Here is a 22564-nt window from a genome sequence, read left to right as displayed (position 1 = left end):
TGACCCTTTGGGTCGTCACACGATCCTTGTTCCATTCCATCTACTAACATGAAAGAAAGCATTTAGGTTTTTATCCCAAGATAGATTCAACCTGAACATTAATGTAGTATTACATGACTACTTTAAGAAAAGGTCCCAAGCTTCTGTACAGATTTCCGCAAATGCTGGGCAGAACAATATGTTATATGTTATTCGTAGTGTTTATAAGCTGATATATTCTATCCAATACATTAAAATAACTACCATAATTGCAAACACTTAATAGAATAAGTCCTTTTATCCTTACAGGATCTTGAAGTCTATAGCTTTGAAAGTAGATTTTTCACATAATCACATGGACATAGTATTGAAAATCTCAAGAATTCTTAGTTATACTAGGTAATGTAGAGATCTCCACAAGGATACCAACTTATAGAATCTTAAAGGAACTAATTTTTTTGCATTTTACGGATTTGTCTAAAATGAAGAGTCATCACTTAATGATGTAAGGCTGCCACATGGGGGGCTCAAAATATATCCAAAATTGGATAACTACTAATTAATTTCGCACAAAAATCATTAATTAATCCAATTATCCACCTAATTAAGAATTATCACAACTTACTTAAAATTCTACTTATTTTTAATACACTTTATACACCTCACTAACATGGTCACTTGGTACCATATAAAATTAATACATTCACTATTATTTTATTAAATATCCATGTTAAAAAAAAACATATTTTCTTAACTTCTAATTTTCCTAATCTCATATAAAGAGTAAAATTCGTACGCTTAATTCTTAAAACGGTAAAAAGATAACCTTCTTTTCTTGTGAAAAAATAATTTCTATCTTTGCAATAAAGAAAATCTCATAAACTGTCTCATATTATGTGTATAATTTACTGTCACGACCCAGATTCCCACCCTTGGGAGTCGTGATGGCGCCTACTAGTACGAGCTAGGCAAGCCAATAATTTCACAATTTACCCTTTTTACTCATTTTGTATTCATTAGCAATTTTAATAATAATAATAACATTTATACAGCGGAATTTAACATAAGCGGAAGAAAGGAGCCATAAGCTATCTGAACATGAATTTCTAATACAACTGTTTGAACCTCGACTACCCAGAACTGGTGTCACAGTATTACAGACGGTCTAAGATTTACTACATACAAAGTCTGAAGAAAATAGCAGTACACTGTTTCTGAATATAAGGAAAATGAAACAGGAAATAAGGATAGAGGAAACGCTAGGGCCTGCGGACGCCTGCAGGTCTACCTTGGATCTCCGCGTGAACTGAAAATAGCCTCCAACCTACGGTCCGAAGTCTACAACACTGGGGTCTGCACAAAAGAGTGCAGAGTGTAGTATCAGCACAACCGACCCCATGTGCTGGTAAATGTCTAGCCTAACCTCGGCGAAGTAGTGACGAGGCTAGGACCAGACCACCAAATAAACCTGTAAAATTATATGATATACAGCGAAAAGTAAAGCAGAAATAAACAAATAAAGATGGGAGGGGGGAACATGCTTCAGGAAATAACAGATAAAACAAAATCTTAAGAGAATTATCAGGAAACCAAAATTTAACTTCTAACAAGAACAAGGAAAAACAAAGGCAGATTTCACTCTCGGTTCACAACTTGTTGCAGGCGTGCAACCCGATCCCATTTCTCATATCTTGTGGTAGGCGTACCACCCGCTCCCATTTTATTATATCTCGTGGTAGGCGTACCACCCGCTCCCATTTCATTATATCTTGTGGTAGGCGTACCACCCGCTCCCATTTCATTATATCTCGTGGTAGGCGTACCACCCGCACTACAACAAAAAGCGGCTTTTGCGGCAATTATTTAGCGGCAATAAATTAATTGCCGTTAATCTATTCACGGAAGGCAAATATTAGCGGCCAATGGATATTAATCGGTAAATATTTACTTTTGGTATTCCCTCCGATTTCTAATTTTTCCTCTAAATCCTCTCCCGCGCAAACGTTAATATACCCTCTCAAACCCTCTCATACCGAGAGCCCCCTCATCCCCAGAAATTAGGATTAAAGAAAAAATATTATTACGGCAGGCTCTCCAAATCCCCATGGGCAACAAAATTGTCGTCCACCATCAAACTTGTTGGTAAGTATCTTTATTTGTCTTTAAGTCCTACTATCATGTGGATTGACTTATATTAGAGTCTGTGGATGGTACAAAAACAAAATTTGAATATCATCAGATTCCAAAAGCCAACGAATATGATGACTTCGTTTTTGTTTTTTGGTTACTTTGTTGATGATTTTCAATAATTTTTATCTCCAATCTCAATAACTACATGACCGCACCTTTGAGCGATAGCAATTACGTTCTCTGACAAAACAATTCAATAAATTTAACAAAACCCAAATCGGCCGGCTACTCCTCGCACCTCGGATAACCATTACACTCAGTTCCCAGACCGTCGCCCTGAAACTTCTAATTTGGTTGATGAAAATTTGTAATTGCTGGTTGTTGGATTTTCATTGCCGCAGATTTAATTCTTGAATGAGAATTTTTTAGTATTTTTTCTAATTTGGTATTGTTGGTATATATAATTATCTAGCTTCAAGAATCTATGAAACTGTTTTTCCAATAATCAAATCATACCACTTAGTGATTGTTGCAACATAATTGATTTTATAGCATAGGTTTCTATATTGAATTATGAATTTAGTGATTCAACTTCACTATTTCTATATTCTAGATCTCTATTTGTTGAGATTTTTAGAAAAGTTGGTGCAGTAGAATAAGTTTTTTTCTTCTTTTTTCTGTAATATATATTTTAGAAAAGCATTCATCTGCCAGAGCTTTTGTTATTGTATCAGGAGGAAGAGGCTGAATATGAACACGCTATTTATTTTAGCAAATCTAAAATTGAAAAGAAAAATTACCTGTGTTTTAATATAAAAAAATCATGTGAGTTTTTGAGATTTTATAAACCTAAGGGACACCCACCTATATTGACTGCGATAAAACTAGTACTACTTGCGCATCTTCTTTGGTATTCCTTCTTCTCTGGTTCAAATAATAAAGTTGATGTAATTCAAGTTTTGAGAAGTGTTTCTTGGATAATTTCTGATGATATTTCTTAAACTTGTGTGCAATGGATTTATGTATTAAGAAGATGATTTATTGAGTATTTGAGGTAATTTCTTAATGTAGTTATATTTTTGGAGAAGACTATTTTTTTAGTTTTTGGTTAGGTGAGTATTTTGCCCTTGAGATTACCTGATTAACTATTTAAGAAAATTGATGTGAGCTCGCGGTAGATTTAAATTATAAAACTCCAACATCATAATGATATAAAAACTTTTGCGTTGCGTATGTTGTTTACTTCTTGATTTAAATTGATCGGGCAAATATTTTCACTCTTGTATTATTAAGTTGTTCTTAGAATTGTTATTTCTTATTAGATTAATAAGAAAACTATTATGTTTGATGTTCATGTTCTGTTGAATTGAGTTCAAAAGTTTATTTAAACTCAATTAAAACAGTTGTCTTTTCACATATATAGTTTGGTTTCTTTTCGATTTGTTGAAATCATCCGAGTGAGTGCTTGATATGGTTTAGGGACATGTATCAGGAAATTTTTTCCGTTCTTGATAGTCCATGTCGTCTGTTTGATGTGCGAAGTTTTCATATGCTTATTCACTTTAAAGTTTAACCTAAACTTTAGCACATCCGATGTGCTTGTTATATAGCTCTTAGCATTTTTGTGCTGAGAAACTGGGATTGCAATTGCTTGAACTTTTAGATTTAGTTAATTACAAGCTAGAAACTTCTATGAGATATATTGCTAAAGCCGGCTATAAGAGATTTCTTATATTTCTGTATATGCAGTGATCCTACCTTTAAATTTAGCAATGTTCGAATAGAAAAATATTGCATTCTACTAAAATAATATTTTGATTTTAGCTTTACCATTTGAAGGAAAGGCTTGTAGATAATCAATTTGAGCATATCTTTTTCTTAAGGTAAAGATTTAAGCATACAAGGAGGAAACCAGTTAAATATCTAATTTTCTTTACTGTTGCTTTAAAAAGTTATTGAGGCATCAATGTTATTTAACTCTCAGTCTTATCTTTTTATGTAGGTTTCGAGATTGTTACTGATATTGTTCTTCTCCTTCACTTTCTTATCTTCATCGTCAAAGTATTCTACTTACCAGGTACCCAAATACTTGAGCCTAAGCCGATTTGTAATTTGTGATGTACAACTACAACAGTTTGTGATTTGTATAGATAATATTTTTTTTGTGTTAGCTATTATGATTTGTGATCTTCGGATGTTGTTAAATTGGCGGGCAATTGAATGAGTTGATTCTTTTGTTTTCCCTATTACTATATGTTTACTTTCGACTACTATAAGTTATTCATAGCAGACTATACTTAAAGAAAATTATGTTAATTTAAGCGTAAAGTAATTCTATTTGAATTATGGATTTAAGTGGACATGAACAATTCAATTCGTTAGCTTTCGAGAGCTCTTCGTGTTACTTAATATTGTTAATTCTAGTTTTGCCTTTTGCACTTTAAATTATAAAAGTGTTACTTAATGGTTGATATGCTAGGAGAATGTTTTTTAAGATATGATACTTGTTAAGAAAAGAAATGATCAATTTTAAATATATTCGTTTAAATATTAAACTTTGGCAGCTTGATTGATAAGTTTTTTTTTGTTAAGTTCACCTACCGTAAGTCAGTAATATCGATGCTAATTTAATTCTGTTTTCTTATGTCTCACGTATCATGCTCATAGGTTCTGTCGTTGTTTTTGAATTAAAAACTAGAATTCTGTTTCATGTCCAAAATGTCGAACCTAAGTTAGCAGCCTGAAGTGTCTCACTTTTTGAATTAGAAGTGATATTCTTGAACAAAACTCTTATTTAACTGAATTACATGTGTAGCAAGAGAATTTAAGTTTTATTTTTATAAATTCTTCTAATGCAAAGGCATCTACTATGCTTATCTGTCCTAATGAATCTTTTAAGAGTCCATGCTTGTTTTATTCTTGCTTGTTTCAATATACTTCCCAAACACCAAGCTATTTTTTCCCTGTTGTTTTAGTTATTAGATTCTTGTTACTAAAATCAGTTTGTTTTCTCTGTGAGTTCTATCCTTGCTGGTAATATGGATGTGGATTTTGCAGTTTAATCCTTTGTTTGAATGAATAACTCATTCTAATTTGTTATTCTTAAATCAATTTAAAGGCGTTATATGCATTTGTTATTTACATTTAGTTATTTATGATAGAATCAACCTCAACTATCTTTATCTTGTTCGTTTCTTCCTCATTTCTTAATGCACTAAGAATTTCTTACTAATGTATTTTTTACTCTTATAATAATTGCAGAAAAGAAAAGAATATCTTGAATGTCATGAATATTCTTAGAAGTAAAAGATGGATGTATTGTGACAGAGTTATTAAAAAATACTTGGACGGAGTAGATGATTTTTTAAACCACACCTTTTCTGAGAAACAAGTTGGAGAATTTTTTTTATGTCCTTGTATGGAATGTATGCTTATCCATCAGGTAAATCGGGCTACCTTGAAGGACAATCATCATCTAAACTAAAAGTATATTGTTGGTAAAATTATTTTGTATATAAGAATAAGGTAGGGATACCTTCTTAAACATACCAGCAAGACTGCCCAAAGTAGTGCCGTGATCCAGTTGGATTCCTTGTAACGTAGGACTGATATGTTAACACGATGCCAAAATATGAGAGCACATCTTTTGGAGATAAGAACAAAGAAATATAGCAATATGTGATGCATTCAGACCAATATCTTGGAATCACAAAATTTGGTGTCAAATTAATTGAAAACTATAAGACCTCAAAGATGCACCCCAACAAAAATAAAGAGATACGAGAGGCACTACATGTTATGTATTATCCTAAACAATATTTTGCTTAAACTGCAGGATGACATTCTACAGGAATATTTTCACAGTAGCTAGTTCTCATAATGAAGTGCAAAAGAAAACTGCAAATCTCAACCTAAGGCTATGTCTAAAAAATGCAGACTGTAAGATGCTAGTTTTACTATAGCATTGGCACAAATGTTTGAGGCTCTTAATGAAGTGCAAATGAAATTTTCAGTTTTCAGTTTTCAGCTGATTCAGTTGACTGCAGCCTTTGTTTCTAATTATATCATATGATTCAAATCTTTTCCATTCTAGGTAATTTAGAAGCAAAAAAGGTTCGCGGGCCTACTTTACTAAAAGATATTTGGAAACTTCCGTTGGAAAAGATAATTGATGTGTCGTTTGATAATCGTAACTAAGCTATTAAAAAAAAGGGCCGAAAACTTGCTAGCTTTCTAGAAATTATTGCCAGAATTCAAGAACTAACACCTCTATATGTAGATATTTGGAGAAATTTTGACAATGAGGAGAAGAAGAAATTTGTGGATTTTATGAGGGTATGAAGTAGTTATCATAATTATTATTATTTTGTGAACATGGTCAATCTTTTATACATGATGTTATTTTCTAAATGTTGGCTTTTATTTTTTCCAGAAGAAGTTCTCTATCCCAAAACGTGGAGAAGCGTGGATCTTAAAGTCACTAGGAAAGAAATGGAAAGATTACAAATGCGATTTAAAAGATGAGTATACGCGAAAATACAAAACTAAAGACTTTGCTAAAAAATAGACCAAATCGTATACCGAGGGATCAATGGAGTGGTCTTGTCTGTTATTGGCTTTCTGATAAAGATAAGGTATTAACCTTGAAAATTCTCCTAGTCTGCTCATTTTCATAGCGTTTTCATTTTAATTATGCTCAAATTTTATTTAAAATTTATAAAATGTCATTTTAATATTTCAATGATAGAGACGTACCCAAGCAAATAGAAACAATAAGGCCAAGCAAATGAGGCCTCACACAGGAGGATCCCAAAGTATTGTTACATTGATGAATGAGCAGGTAAACTTGTAAAAATTATAAGCTATAATATTTTAAATATTTTTTGTCATGTATGTCTGATATATAGTAGTGAATCATTTTGAAAGCAACATTTTTCTTGATTGTGATTATATGTGTAATATGATTTATTTTTTCAGTTAAATGGACATCATTAATCTGCTTGATTACTCTCCTCTCAACCTTTAATATGCTTTTTCGCTATTTTTTTGTTTTGTTGGAGTGTAATGTTAAACTAAGAATAAAGAAAACCCAACCAAACAAAAACCAACTTTTCTAGATTTAATGGAAATTGATTTGAACCTTGTAGCGAGTGAAGTGGAGAAGAATGCATGTTGTAATGGAGAATATGACAAAATGAGTGTTGGTGGTGGTTGTGTTAATTGCACTTTGTCCACTATTTCTAATGATAAATATAGTCTGTTGCCTGTGATCTTCATCTTATTTCTTGGTTGATTCCTTTTTAAGTGAGTGCAACCATCCTTACTAGCAGATGCGCTGCTCGATTATTCCATGCTTTATTACTTAAATTGAGACTCTCTAGTTATTGCTTTTATATTTGAAACTGTCTAAAGATTCATTCTACTTGTTACCTTTCGAAAAATAATATTCATTCTGATTGAAGTTTGAGTTCTTTAGCAAAAGAGGATTTCAAAAGTTTGATTTGGTGGATTGGTAAAAATCGGAGATTTCAAATGCCGAAGGATAGTTTAAAGATCCTGTCTTGTCACTCATCTATGAGGATTTGGAAAGAATCCCACTTAAGATGGTCAATTACTTTTGATCTCTCTTATTAAAATATTTGTTCCACGACAGTTATCAGTCCAACATTTTTCCTCTAATCCTATCTGACGAAAGATAAGTATTAAGCAAGGGCTAGATCTTCTGTAGAGTGGAAGATATTCAGTTACTTGTAAGTGCTTGATTTCTTCACCATTTAGATTAGAAAGATAAATTTTGTGGGTACAGTGGCAAATTTGGTTTTGAGATAGATTTTCTTAAAAGATCAACTAGTTGAGATTATTATTGATATAGAAGATTCATGTAGCTCATCTCTACTCGCTAACAAGTTTTACGTCATGTAGTAGGTCTTAAGTTTGGACTTAGTGTCACGACCCAAATCCTCGCTCTGGTCGTGATGGCGCCTCTCGTGAAGACAAGGCTAGCCTACTAACCCATATCGCCTTTTCAAAAAAAATAGTTAAACATGAATAAGCAGTCTAAATTTGATTTAATAATATTAATTAGCGGAAGTACAACCCAACACAGCCCTAATCGGGATGTCACAAGTCACGAGCATCTATAAGAGTGTAAATACAACTACAAGGTCTAAAAATACACTGAACAAGAATAATGAACAACAGAGAGAGAAGCGGTGCTGCGAACGCTGGCAGTCACCTCGCTAAACTCCTATAGCTCTGCCTCCAATCGGCCAAAACCCGCTACTGGGTGAATAAATACCCGCATCTGCACACGAGGTGCAGGGAGTAAAGTGAGTACTCCAACTTAGTGAGTAATAAAGGTAAATAATAACTGAGCAGTAAGAAATCACGCAAAACAAACCGTCATGCTGTATAGAGCAGTGTAAAACCCTTTTTAGAAAATAGTGAAGCTGTGAAATCCTTAGAAAACATCTTGGCTCAGTTTAAACCTCTTTTGGAAATAACTTTTTCAGCGGTTACGCAATTGAATGCAAACAATAGTGCAGATAAGCACAGAAATTCGCCCCTCGGGCACAACACTCAGTTTTCAGATAATGCCAGGCAATCAGGTAGGTATTGCATGAAATAGTACAGACAACAGATAATGGCAGACAAATGAAATAAAGTAAACACATAGAACAGTACCAGTACCGCTGCGGCGTGCAGCCCGATCCATATATCTTCGACGGCGCTCACTGGGGGTGTGCAGACCCCGGGAGGGGCCCCTTACGGCCCAAGCGCAATATCAAGCCATCTCGTGGCATCAAATCTAGGCCCTAGGCCTCATATCAAATCAATATCTCACTGCTGCGGCGTGCAGCCCGATCCAAAAGTATCCTCACAATACAGGCCCTCGGCCTTACTCAGTCAAAAATCACATAAGCCACTAGGGCAACAGTAAAATATGATGCTCAGCCCAAATATTATTGGAAATATCATTTCAAGTGTTAAAGCAAAATAAACTTGGCTGAGTCTTAAAAAAACAGTGGAAAATACATGACTAAGTTCAGGTATAAAATCAAAACAGTGAAAAAATATCAACAACAATCCCCGAAGGGTTCAAATAGCTGGCACGAAACCCAAACATGGAAATCAGCCCAAATTATGATGATAACAAGTAAATTTCAGTCAAATACGTAATAAATTCATCAATCGGGACGGACCAAGTCACAATCCCCAACGGTGCTCTACCCCACGCTCGCTATCCGGCGTGCAAGTCACAATATAACACTACGATGTGCAAATACGGGGTTTCAAGCCCTCAGGATATCATTTACAATCATTACTCACCTCAAACCGGCCAAAGCTCTAGCTCGCTATGCCCTTGTCTCTCAAATCGGCCTCCTCGCGCGTCAAATTTGACAAAAACCAGAACGAATACGTCACAATATGCTAAGGGAACAAAGCCCAAGCGAAAACAATCGAAAAATATAAAAATTCCGAAATTAGCAAAACCCGAGCCCCGGGCCCACTTCTCGAAATCCGACGAAACTCACAAAATCCGATAACCCATTCAACCACGAGTCTAACCATACCAAAATTACTAATTTTCGATAACATTTCGACGCTCAAATCCTCAAATATATCCAAGAGGGTTTTCTAACTTTTCCAACTCAAAATCACCAATTACATGTTAAATAACAATGGATTCGGGTAATCTAACCAAAATTGAGTTAAGAACACTTACCCCGATGTTTTTCTTGAAAATCTCTCGAAAAATCGCCTCACCCGAGCTCCCTTGGTCCAAAAATGGAAGAGTGAGACGAGTTTGGACTTTATTCTACTGCCAGGGATTTGTTCTTCGCGTTCGCGGTCCTCCTCTCGCGTTCGCGAAGAACAAAATTTCCAAAAATCATTTTTCAAACTCTTCTCGGACAGCCTCTAGTATAATGGCAATAACTTTTGCTGCAGATGTCCAAATAACTATTATAATATGTTTCTGGAAACTAGATTCAAAGGGCTACAACTTTTGTTTTTGAATCATCTCAAAATTCATTGTAGATTGAGAGATACGAGCCTCCGAAGTAAGACCTGCACAACAGAATTTCTTCTTCTTCGCGAACGCGAGGCTCACTTCGCGAACGCAAAGAACAAAATCCCAGAAGCCAAATCCTTCTTCGCGAACGCGAGGGGATTAGTAGAGTCTCGCGGATAGGTACAGAGACGTCTATATTTATCCTCGAGAGGCTGCAGAACCTTTAGGAAAACTTCACATTCTTGGAATTCTCATCGTGCGTCCTTGATTCAGCTTGAAAAGTAACTCTTGAAATTCCTTCCACGCGTTCGTATGCGCGCATGAGCACTCAGTATCAGATGTGCCTTGATGGCTGTGATTCCCTGATCGAGGGGCGAGATGTGATCTCTGTGAGTTGATGCTGGGCCAGTCTGGAGGACTTGAGGCCGGATCTTTGCCTATGGCTTGAGCACTGAGGTGCTGATTGTATGAGCAAGTGTTTTGAACCTATATGTTCGGTATTGTTCCTATTAGTGGAAGTGACGGCTGGATAGCTATGTGACGAGTATGTTAGTACTTCGAGATGTATCTAAGTGACTGCGTACGGTTTATGACGGCGGAAGGTATACAAAAATGTTAACTGAAGGCAAAGCAAGCGGGTTATCTCCTGCGAAGAGTTCTGGGGTTGTGTGACCCTTATGTGATTGTTAGAAGATCTCATGTGCAAGTGAAATGTAAGTGCTGAAATTTGAAAGTTTGGGTCGCTTAAGAGAGTGGGCTTAACTGTTGCGAGATTTGCCAAAGATTTAAAGTACTAGATGATTTGTGTTTACACAAGCTTACAAAGGATTTGAGTTTAATCTCACTATGGTATTGTGGCATCAATAGAGTATAAGTGTTATGAGTTATTGAGTGCATTCTGATCTATGGCTTCGAGCCAAGTGGAGAGTTTGCTATTGATTAGCTGATTGCTCGGTTATGTGCTATGTTGGTTCCGATTTGAGGCGTGTGGTGAATCAGTTCTGGTTGCGGGATTGAGCCCGAGGATGGCTCGAGTAAAGGAAATTTTGACTAAGGAAAGGTTATGTGCTGCAGTGTCAGAAGTGCCAATGAGGCGCTGGTTGTTCGGTTCTGTTGATCGGGTTAAGTGCAGTATGAATAGAGTGAATGACTCTCGAAAATGGCTCTAATGTGTTCAAGATGCTTCATGTAGCAATTGGGTATCTCAAAGTCGTATATGTGGTTAGAAACCGAGTTTTCATTGGAAGAGTTCAAGACTTGTGGTATTTCTATGTTAATTATGGGATTCTATGTATTAGTATCAGGAAGATAAAGGTAACGGATTTAGATTCGCAGGAAGTTCTTTAGAGTAAGGTGTTTTGGAATGTGGTGTTTTTGGGAATATTTAAGAGAGTATTCAGCGGCTTGTGGGTCGTGACACTTAGCTTCATATTTGTCGTATGAAGGTTTCATAAGTATCATGTTGCAATGGTCCATAGGACTCAGTCTTGGAGTTATAGTTATTTTCTATTGTTAAGTTAGCTATAGTTTCTAGAGAAATTTAATTTTAACTATTTGTGACACATACAATATGATTATGCCTAAGGTTTTGTCGAGGTTAATGTGTATAATTTTCTGTCACCTATTTGGGAGATTCATTAATAGCATGTAAGCATAATCTAGTATCCATGTTTAAGGAAAAGAAGGTGTGCAGCTTCTTTTTACTTCTCCAAGCTAATACTGTGCTTTTGAATTTTTCTTCTCTATCATAATAAAGAAAGAAACTCTCTTTAATTGTTTGATGACTACATTTTTTTTGTTCGCATATTAATCTATAGAGTTGTTTCTGCTTATAGATGTTAGGTGAGGGAGTTGGCTAATAAAGAATCTGACAATGATGGAATATTCAAGATATTTTTTCATATTATATTTTATCTTTTGACACTGTTATTTTTGATAATTTCAGGTTATACAATATGATGTTCGATAATTTAGTGGGAGAAAGATTTCAAAATGATGAAAAGTTGCAAAATCATTTGAAGACCATCATTCGTCTGGATTACTTATATAATGATATTAGCTATTTAGTTCAAACAATATAAGTTTATTTTTTAAGTTACTGTGACATTAATATTTTTGATTAGTACTTCTTTTTGTTTGTTAAGATTTAATAAGATATATATTTTTTGAATTACTATTAATATATTTTCTTATTTGGGTCATTAACTGGATGATGTAGTAACTATTATTAATGGTGGCAAAATTATTGTTGTTACCTCTTTTGACTATTAGCGCTAATTTAGTTGGATATTCTAGCTATAAAATGAACGATAAAAGGGCAAATTAAGATATTTTCACAAGGGTATTGCGGCCATTATAATTGTTGGAAAATAATTGCCGTTAAAGATATTGATTTTTAGTGGCAATTTAGTTAGACATATTAGCCATTAAAATGGACGCTAAAACGACAAACAAAGGTGTTTTCAGAAGGGATACTATGGCTATTTTAATTGCCACAAAATAATTGCCGTTAAGATGTGAACTTTTAGCGGCAATTATTTTAAATTTAGCGGCTATAAAAATGGATGCTAAAGGAGTATAATTAGCCGTTTTGGATTGAATTTAGTAGCCATTATTATTGCCGCAAATAATTGCCGTTAAAGATAATAATTTTTAGCGGCAATAAACTATGCCTTTTACCAGCTTTTGTGAGAAAGGCCGCTAAAGGCTTTGCCGACCCCAGCTTCAGCGACAAAACACCAACGGCCAGTAAAAGATATAGCGGCTATTGTTATTGCCGCTAAAGCCATTTTGTATTGCCGCTGAAGCCCCTTTTTGTTGTAGTGCCGCTCCCATATAATATTGTTGCGGCGTGCAACCCGATCCATATATAATATTGTTGCGGCATGCAACCCGATCCATATATAATATTATTGCGGCGTGCAACCAGATCCATATATAATATTATTGCGGTGTGCAACCCGATCCATATATAATATTGTTGCGGCGTGCAACCCGATCCATATATAATATTGTTACAGCGTGCAACCCGATCCATATATTATATTGTTGCGACGTGCAACCCGATCCGTATATAATATTGTTGCGGCGTGCAACCCGATCCATATATAATATTTACAATTATAACGAGAGCCCCGACAAGGGATCAAAAGATCTACACTATCCCGGCAAGGGAAAAAAAAGAAACTGCTATAACCAACTTGTTCCAGCATCTAACTACCTCAGCTATAACCAAACTTGTTACGACACTTAACTGCCTCAGCTATACCCAAACTTGTTCCAACATCTAACTACCTCAGCTATAACCAAACTTGTTACGACGCCTAACTACCTCAGCTATACCCAAACTTGTTCCAACATCTAACTACCTCAGCTATAACCATAATCCTTACCTAACACAAAGAATCATCAAACTAGGTATCTGTAATATCAATTAAGAACACAATACAAGGGAACCACAACTCAACAATAGCCCGGCAAGGGGGCAACATAATGATCTCCTCTCTTCTCACATTTACTTCATAATTCACTTCACAACTCGAGCCACTGCTCTAGAGGTTCAATTATCACTTATATTTTCACAATTCGTTATACAACTGGAGCCAACGCTCCTCAACATTCATAGGTCACAATTCTTTTCACAACTTTACGCAATAAATAGAAATTTTCACCAAGGCATGAATAACACAACGAAATCATGGAAATCACAATATAAGACTCACGGTCATGCTCGACACCAAAGTATAGATACTCGTCACCGTGCCTATACGTCGTCCTCAACAAGAAACAAATAGCAAATAGGACACAACTCCTAATCCCTCAAGCTAAGGTTAGACCAAACACTTACCTCGAACTTCCACGGCCAACTCAAGCCTCAAGCACTGCCTTTCCTTTCGAATTCGGCTCCAAATCAATTGTATCTATACATAAATGACTTCATAACATCAAATAATGCTAAACAATTCGAATCCAATGCCTAATTATAGCTTTTCAATCATTCTTCCCAAAAACCCAAAAATCGACCCCGGGCCCGCTTGGTCGAAACACGAGGTTTGAACCAAAATCGAATCACCCATTCACCCACGAGCCCAAATATATAATTATTTTCAAAATTCGACCCCAAAATGAGGTCTAAATTATAATTAATCAAAAAGCCCTAACTCTACCCAAATCCCTAATTTTCTACCTTTAATCACATGTTTTAGGCCTAGAAATCTAATAGATGCTGATGAAAATGGAAGAAAACAAGTTAAAGATTACTTACCCAAGAAGTTTTGGTGAAGAAGTGCCTCAAAAATCGCCTAAGAGCTTTGGAGAAGAAGGGGTTTATGAAAATTTTATGAAATCCCGTAAGGCTACTGTTCTGAAGTTTTAAAATTTAACTGGGCGATTTTACTCTACGCGATCGCGACAGACCCTTCGCGTTCGCGATGGGCCAGGCTGGTTAAGCCTTCACGTTCGCGTTAATGGGCTCGCGTTCGCGAAGCTTTAGCTTCTCGAGCCCTCGCGTTCGCATCCAATGGGTCGCGTTCGCGTAAGGTAACTACCCCTCCCCCTGCCCAGGCCCATTTGGCCTTCGCGTTCGCGAAGGTATAGCCCCCCACTGCCTCGCGTTCGCGACCTAGGCTACGCGTTCGCGTAGAAGGAAATTCCTTCAGCAACAAATTACACATCGCGTTCGCGAGGGCCTTCCCGCGAACGCGAAGAAGGAAATACCAGAACACCTGAACAGCTTTTTCTGCAATTTTTCTTAAGTTCAAAACCTCCCGAAACACACCCGAGCCCTCGGGGCTCCTAACCAAACATAGGTACTAACTCAGCAACATCATACGACTTATCCGCGTGATCAAATCGCCAAATAACCTCAACAACAACGAATTAAAACTCAAAATCAAAGGATTTTTCTCAAACTTCATAAAACATCAACTTTAGCAATATAGGTCCGAATCACGTCAAACGACATCCGTTTTTCACCAAATTTTACAGGAATGTATTAAATCATATATAAGACCTGTACCAGGCGCTGGAACCAAAATACGGGCCCGATACCAACACGTTCTCATCAAATTTCATTTCAAAACCTTATAAACAATTTCAGAAAATAATTTATTTTGAAAATTCATTTCTCGGGCTTGGGACCTCGAAATTCGATTCCGGGCATACGCCCAAGTCCCATATTTTTCTACGGACCTTCTGGGACCGTCAAATCATGGGTCCGGGTCCGTTTACCCAAAACATTGACCGAAGTTAAAATAACTCATTTTATGACCAAATTTTATTATTTTTCACAAATTTTCACATATACGCTTTCCGGCTATGCGCCCGGACTGCGCACGCAAATCGAGGTGGCTCTAAATGAGGTTTTCAAGGCCTCGGAAACATAGAATTTAATTTAAAACAAGTGATGACCGTTTGGGTCATCACATTCTCCACCTCTAAAACAACCTTTCGTCCTCGAACAGACATAAGAAAGTAGTACCTGAGTCGGGAAAAAGATGGGGATAACGGCTCCGCATATCAGACTCGGACTCCGAGGTCGATGCCTCAGCAGGCTGACCTCTCCACTGAACACGAACAGAAGGTAAACTCTTCGACCTCAACTGACGAACCTGCCGGCCTAGAATAGCTACCGGCTCCTCCTCATATGACAAGTCCTTGTCCAACTGGACAATACTGAAATCTAACACGTGGGATGGATCGCCGTGATACCTCCGAGGCATGGACACATGAAACACTGGATGCACGGCTGATAGGCTCGGCGGCAATGCAAGTCTATAAGCTACCTCTCCCACTCGATCAAGAATCTCAAACGGGCCAATGAACCTAGGGCTAAGCTTGCCCTTCTTCCCAAATCTCATTACGCCCTTCATAGGCGACACTCGGAGTAATACCCGCTCACCGACCATAAAAGCCACATCTCGAACCTTGCGGTCGGCATAGCTCTTTTGCTTGGACTGAGCTGAACGGAGCCTATCCTGAATGATCCTGACCTTGTCCAAGGCCTCCTGAACCAGATCTGTACCCAACAATCGAGCCTCCCCCGGCTCAAACCATCCAACCGGAGACCGACACCACCTACCATATAAGGCCTCATAAGGAGCTATCTGGATACTCGACTGGTAGCTTTTGTTATAGGCGAACTCCGCTAAAGGCAAAAACTGATCCCACGAGCCTCCAAAGTCAATAACACAAGCTCGGAGCATATCCTCTAAAATCTGAATAGTCCGCTCGGACTGCCCGTCCGTTTGGGGATGAAATGTTGTGCTCAACTTAACCCGCGTGCCCAACTCTCGCTGAACTGCTCTCCAGAAGCGCGAGGTAAACTGCGTACCTCGGTCAGAAATGATAGACACGGGCACACCATGAAGGCGAACAATCTCCCGAATATAGATCTCAACTAACCTCTCAGAAGAATAGGAGACTGCCATAGGAATGAAATGTGCTGACTTGGTCAGCCTATCAACAATGACCCATACTGCGTAGAACTTCTTCCGAGTCTGCAGAAGTCCAACAACAAAATCCATAGTGATCCGCTCCCACTTCCACTCGGGAAGCTCAATCCTCTGAAATGAACCACCGGGCCTCTGATGCTCGTACTTAACCTGCTGACAATTCAATCACCGAGTCACATATGCAACAATTTCCTTTTTCATTCTCCGCCACCAATAGTGCTGCCGCAAATCCTAATACATCTTCGCGGTGCCCGGATGAATAGAGTACCAGGAGCTATGGGCCTCCTCCCAACATCAACTCTCGAAGCCCATCCACATTAGGCACACAAACTCGACCCTGCAATCTCAAAACTCCATCATCATCTAAGGTAACCTGCTTGGCACCTCCGTGCTGCACCGTGTCTCTGAGGACACACAAATGGGGATCATCATACTGCCGATCTCGGATACGCTCCAATAATGAAGAGCGAGCGACTGTGCAAGCTAACACAAGGTTGGGCTCAGAAACATCCAACCTCACGAACTGATTGGCCAAAGCCTGAACATCCAAAGCAAGCGGTCTCTCACCGACCGGAATATAAGCTAGACTGCCCACCCTGGCTGACTTCCTACTCCAAATCATGAACCGGATAGTTCTTCTCATGAATCTTCAACTGTCGCGAAGCATAGGCAATGACCTTGCCATCCTGCATCAACACTGCACCAAGTCCAATACGAAATGCATCACATTAAACTGTATAAGGCCCGGAACCTATGGGCAAAACCAACACCGGTGCCGTAGTCAGAGCTGTCTTGAGCTTCTGAAAGCTCGCCTCACACTCGTCCGACCATTTGAACTAGGCACCCTTCTGGGTCAACCTGGTCATCGGGGCCGCAATAGATGAAAACCCCTCCACGAACCGACGATGGTAGCCTGCCAATCCCAAGAAACTCCGAATCTCTGTAGTTGATGCTGGTCTAAGCCAGTTCTTGACTGCCCCAATCTCCTTCGGGTCCACCTAAATACCCTCTGCTCATACAACATGACCCAGAAATGCAACTGAACTCAACCAGAACTCACACATCGAGAACATAACATATAACTGACTATCCCTCAGAGTTTGAAAAACCACTCTAAGGTGCTGCTCGTGCTCCCCCAGGCTGCGGGAATATATCAATATATCACCAATGAAGACTATCACGAGCGAATCCAAATAAGGCCTGAACACTCGGTTCATCAAATCCATAAAGGCTGTTGGGGGCATTTGTCAAACCGAATGACATAACCAAGAACTCATAATGCCCGTACCGAGTACGGAAAGTTGTCTTAGGGACATCGGATGCCCTAACCCTCAACTGATGGTAGCCAGATCTCAAGTCAATCTTTGAAATTACCTTGGCACCCTGAAGCTGATCAAACAAATCATCAATCCTCGGCAGCGGATACTTATCCTTGATTGCAACCTTGCTCAATTGCCGGTAATCAATACACATTCTCATTGATCCATCCTTCTTCTTAACAAACAACACCGGCGCACCCCAAGGCGAAACACTGGGTCTAATGAAGCCCTTCTCAAGCAAGTCTTGCAATTGCTCTTTTAACTCTTTCAACTCAGGCGGGGCCATGGGATACGGCGGAATAGAAATGGGCTGAGTGCCCGGAGCCAAATCAATGCAGAAATCAATATCCCTGTCGGGCGGCATACCCGGCAGGTCTGAAGAGAATACCTCAGGAAACTCACGAACAACAGTCAATAGAGGGAACCTCAACACTAGAATCACGAACATAGGCCAAATAGGCCAAACACCCGTTCTCGACCATACGTCGAGCCTTCACATAAGAGATAATACTACAGGTAGAATGACCAGGAGTCCCTCTCCACTCTAAACGAGGCAAACCCGGTAAAGCTAAGGTCACAGTCTTGGCGTGACAGTCCAAGATAGCATGGTAAGGTAATAACCCGTCCATCAGCAATATAATACCGAAATCCTCCATGTCCAGAAGAAGCAACTCTACACGAGTCTCAAGACCTCCAATAACCAATATATATGAACAATGGACGCGATCCACCACAATAGAATCACTCACCGGCGTAAATACATAAACAGGGGCACTCAAAGAATCACTAGGCATGACCAGATACGGCGGAAAATAAAACCGAAGCTTCTCTACCACAAACCAGAACAATACCTGCACCTCCACCTCTAATACCTTTACCTCCACCTCTAGCATCTCTACCTCCACCTCTAATACCTCTCTCTGAGTGATGGGGAGAAGCTTCTCCAGAAATAGCTGCGTGAGCTACCCCCAAGTCGAATCTGGCGATCCGGCTGGTCTAGCCAAGCAATAATCCCTCCACCAAGTCTTGGCGGATCCAGACAAGCGAAAAGTAGCAAAATCGACCCCATTGGTCTCAACTATCCCCATGTTTCTAAGAACCTCATGACAGCTGTGTTGATAATCCTGGGGATCCTCAGTAGATGCACCACTGAATATAATAGTGAAGAGCTTGGTGAAACTTATCCAACTAAAGCCTTCGAAGACGTAGCTGATCTACCACCGGTCTGTGCTGCTGCTCGGTTGAAGAAGCGGTACATGACCTCGCCATTCGTGAAAGGACAAAAGTAGAGGTGTCAATCAGCATTGAGAAACCAAACCGCACGACAAGAAAGAACAGATGTGAAATTTTTTCCTAACTCTGTAGCCTCTAGGGGATAAATACAGACGTCTCCGTACCGATCCCTCAGACTCTACTAAGCTTGTCTGTGAACTGTGAGACCCATGTAACCTAGAGCTCTGATACCAACTTATCACGATCCGGATTCCCACCCTTCGGAGTCGTGATGGCGCCTACTAGTACGATCAAGGCAAGCCAATTAATTTCACAATTTACCCTTTTTACTCATTTTGTATTCATTAGCAATTTTAATAATAATAATAACATTTATACAGCGGACTTTAACATAAGCGGAAGAAAGGAGCCATAAGCTATCTGAACACGAATTTCTAATACAAGTGTTTGAACCTCGACTACCCAGAACTGGTGTCACAGTATCACAGACGGTCTAAGATTTACTACATACAAAGTCTGAAGAAAATATCAATACACTGTTTCTGAATATAAGGAAAATGAAACAGGAAATAAGGATAGAGGAAACGCTAGGGCCTGCGGACGCCTGCAGGTCTACCTTGGATCTCCGCATGAACTGAAAATAGCCTCCAACCTACGGTCCGAAGTCTACAACACTACGGTCTGCACAAAAGAGTGTAGAGTGTAGTATCAGCACAACCGACCCCATGTGCTGGTAAGTGCCTAGCCTAACCTCGGCGAAGTAGTGACGAGGCTAGGACCAGACCACCAAATAAACTTGTGCAGTTATATGATATACACCGAAAAGTAAAGCAGAAATAAACAAATAAAGATGGGAGGGAGGGACATGCTTCGGAGAATAACAGATAAAACAAAATCTCAAGAGAATTATCAAGAAACCAAAATTTAACTTCTAACAAGAACAAGGAAAACCAAAGGCAGATTTCACTCTCGGTTCACATCTTGTTGCAGGCGTGCAACCCGATCCCATTTCTCATATCTTGTGGTAGGCGTACCACCCGCTCCCATTTCATTATATCTCGTGGTAGGCGTACCACCCGCTCCCATATAATATTGTTGCGGCGTGCAACCCGATCCATATATAATATTATTGCGGCATGCAACCCGATCCATATATAATATTGTTGCACGCCGCAACAATATTATATATGGATCGGATTGCACGCCGCAACAATATTATATATGGATCGGGTTGCATGCCGCAATAATATTATATATGGATCGGGTTGCACGCCGCAACAATATTATATGGGAGCGGGTGGTACGCCTACCACGAGATATAATGAAATGGAAGCGGGTGGTACGCCTACCACGAGATATAGCAAAATGGGAGCGGGTGGTATGCCTACCACAAGATATGAGAAATGAGATCGGGTTGCACGCCTGCAACAAGATGTGAACCGAGAGTGAAATCTGCCTTTGTTTTTCCTTGTTCTTGTTAGAAGTTAAATTTTGGTTTCCTGATAATTCTCTTGAGAATTTGTTTTATATGTTATTCCCCGAAGCATGTTCCCCCTCCCATCTTTATTTGTTTATTTCTGTTTTACTTTTCGCTGTATATCATATAATTGCACAAGTTTATTTGGTGGTCTGGTCCTAGCCTCGTCACTGCTTCGCCGAGGTTAGGCTAGGCACTTACCAGCACATGGGGTCGGTTGTGCTGATACTACACTCTGCACTCTTTTGTGCAGACCCCACTGTTGTAGACTTCGGACCGTAGGTTGGAGGCTATTTTCAGTTCACGTGGAGAACCAAGGTAGACCTGCAGGCGTCCGCAGGCCCTAGCGTTTCCTCTATCCTTATTTCCTGTTTCATTTTCCTTATATTCAGAAACAGTGTATTGATATTTTCTTCAGACTTTGTATGTAGTAAATCTTAGACCGTCTGTGATACTGTGACACCAGTTCTGGGTAGTCGAGGTTCAAACAGTTGTATTAGAAATTCATGTTCAGATAGCTTATGGTCCTTTCTTCCGCTTATGTTAAATTCCGCTGTATAAATGTTATTATTATTATTAAAATTGCTAATGAATACGAAATGAGTAAAAAGGGTAAATTGTGAAATTAATTGGCTTGCCTAGCTCGTACTAGTAGGCGCCATCACGACTCCCAAGGGTGGGAATCCGGGTCGTGACATTTACCATATCCGAAAATAGTAATAATGGTAACTATCAAAAATTATACTTATAAAACGGTTTCACCAGAAAAACGGTCAAAGTCTTTTTATCATTAAGTCGCCTAATATACGGAAAAGGAGTTCTGGTAACACGAATGTTGTGCTCGACGCACTTTAATTACCATTCGTGTTATGTTAATTTTATACTAATCCTCCACATTGAGGATGATATAGTTCTAAATATGATCTAAATATAACATAATTTCATTTGTAAGCTGATCAAAAAAATTCACTTATTAATTAATTCAAAGTCAAATTAATTGAGAAAAACATTATAAGAATCAAAATCAAAATTTAACAATAGTTGAAGGATCAAGAGTGTAATTATTCCTTTTTTCTTTTTCTTTCAAATACAAAATTATATTCCCATAGTACCCTTATCTTATCCATAAATCCTCTGCTCCTTTCTCAATAAAAGCTCACCAAAACTAAAAGGCCAAGGTATCAACGGACAACGAAGGAAGCAGAAATAGGTTCAGAAAACTAAAAGGCCAAAATTCAAACAGTTCTCAGAAAACACACAGCAATATCTAAACGAGCGAGAAGAGACAATAAGAGCCCGTTTGGATATAAGAAATTTTTCTCTTTTTTTCAAATTTTTTTTACTTTTTTCCGAAATCACCGTTTGTTCGTAATATTTCCAATTTCACTTGAAGATGCATTTTGGGAATTTTTGAAAATTTGAAAAACTCCAAAAAGCTATTTTTCAATATTTTTATTCAAATCACTCACAAAACTTCAAAAACAACCCAAAATTATATTCATATCCAAACACAACTCAAATACCATTTTCACTTGAAAAAAAATTTCAACTTTTTTTGGAATTTTATAATTCTTATGTCCATCGAATGAACCCTACACGGCCCCAACCTGAATTAATTAAATAAATGTGTTTCGAGTACCACATGGTTAAATTAAAAAAGTGCAAAAGTAGTTTTTTCTACTGTTTGAAATAAGCTAAAATTAAACACTATAGAACTAGAATCAAGAATGAGAATTGAAGGTTATGAACAATCACATTTGTATAAGATGAAATCTCTTGTGGATTATCCACAGAATTCTTACTTAAGGTGTTCTCAACCTCTGCAAACCTAAAACAATCAACCTGAATCCAAAATTGTAGGTATCGACCAATAGAACAGTAACTAAGCGAGGAGACGAAGATAATGAAGGAAGAAGAAGAAAGGAGAGCAAATGTTTGGGAGAAATCACAAGTTCCTTAG

At 38.3% G+C, this 22564-nt stretch overlaps 1 long non-coding RNA gene across 3 annotated transcripts; it reads left to right on the top strand.

Annotated features, from left to right (window-relative positions):
- Window positions 1–1947: 1947 nt before the first annotated feature.
- On the top strand, window positions 1948–12324 carry LOC109220339. Of its 3 annotated transcripts, none has more exons than XR_002067068.1 (7): window positions 1948–2121; window positions 3949–3992; window positions 4112–4186; window positions 6389–6444; window positions 6542–6743; window positions 6857–6949; window positions 12069–12324. It is a non-coding gene; the product is annotated as an uncharacterized LOC109220339 (long non-coding RNA). The 3 variants fall into 3 exon arrangements; XR_002067067.1 differs by having other exon boundaries at window positions 3934–3992; XR_002067066.1 differs by lacking the exon at window positions 3949–3992.
- Window positions 12325–22564: the final 10240 nt, after the last annotated feature.

This window comes from Nicotiana attenuata, unplaced genomic scaffold (genome assembly GCF_001879085.1).
Source record: "Nicotiana attenuata strain UT unplaced genomic scaffold, NIATTr2, whole genome shotgun sequence".
NCBI classification, from domain to species: Eukaryota; Viridiplantae; Streptophyta; class Magnoliopsida; order Solanales; family Solanaceae; genus Nicotiana; species Nicotiana attenuata.
The sequence above is the reverse complement of the archived record's forward strand: the minus strand, read 5'-3'. Positions and strand labels throughout refer to the sequence as shown.